A 1,260-nucleotide genomic window follows, 5' to 3' on the forward strand; every position below is an offset into this window, starting at 1 on the left:
CGTCCACGGTATCAGGTGTATCCCATGGACAACTGTTTCAAATCACCCAGCCTGTTTCTCATAATACACACAACGAGCTAAACACACTCTGTAACAAGTGGCTTCAGACTGAGCAGGGGACACAGGATTGGAAAGGAAAGGATTAGTCAGGATTGTGACAGCTCGACGTGCCGGGGGACATTGAAATGCCTCCGAACGCCAAACAAGACAACTGGAAAGGAGAGAAGAAGTCTTGACTGGTTCCTCTACCTCCCTTTTCACTGCCTTCAAGTATTGTTATGTATCGAATAACTCAAACTTCTGTTTTACGTCTTGGGGATTTATTTGACTTATTAGTCATCACATTTTCTCAAATTAAATCATATGAAGTTTTACATTATGACCAGAATCCGGTCTGACCGTTTCTGGAAGATAAGAGACAGAAGGGTTTATTCTCAGATGTTTCAGAATATATTAATCTGATTCTGATTTGTTATGTTTTTAAGCCTCAAAGCCGGTGACATGCCGTAAACGGGATATCTCAGAATGGCTTGAAGAGAATTTCTTTACATTTTGCACAAAATACCACTTTGACTAAAGAATGAACTGATTTCATTTTGGTGATTAAATAGTCAAAGATCAATGTTGCTACGATTCGGGAAAAGGTAGGTAAAGCAGTTTAAAAAGGGGAAGCGGGTTTCAAAATGTTACAAAAAGCGAGCTTTATTACAAAAAAACAAGCTGTTGACAATGAAAAATACTTAACAAAACCATGAATCCAAAGAGTAGGAAACACGAGGTAATCCAAAGAGTAGGTAACACGAGGTAATCCAAAGAGTAGGTAACACGAGGTAATCCAAAGAGTAGGTAACACGAGGTAATCCAAAGAGTAGGTAACACGAGGTAATCCATAGAGTAGGTAACACGAGGTAATCCAAAGAGTAGGTAACACGAGGTAATCCATAGAGTAGGTAACACGAGGTAATCCAAAGAGTAGGTAACACGAGGTAATCCATTGAGTAGGTAACACGAGGTAATCCAAAGAGTAGGTAACACGAGGTAATCCATAGAGTAGGTAACACGAGGTAATCCAAAGAGTAGGTAACACGAGGTAATCCATAGAGTAGGTAACACGAGGTAATCCATAGAGTAGGTAACACGAGGTAATCCATTGAGTAGGTAACACGAGGTAATCCAAAGAACCTACTCAATGGATTACCTCGTGTTACCTACTCTATGGATTACCTCGTGTTACCTACTCTATGGATTACCTCGTGTTAC

This window comes from Notothenia coriiceps, unplaced genomic scaffold, assembly GCF_000735185.1.
Source record: "Notothenia coriiceps isolate Sejong01 unplaced genomic scaffold, NC01 NC01_scaffold00010592, whole genome shotgun sequence".
In the NCBI taxonomy this organism is placed as follows: Eukaryota; Metazoa; Chordata; class Actinopteri; order Perciformes; family Nototheniidae; genus Notothenia; species Notothenia coriiceps.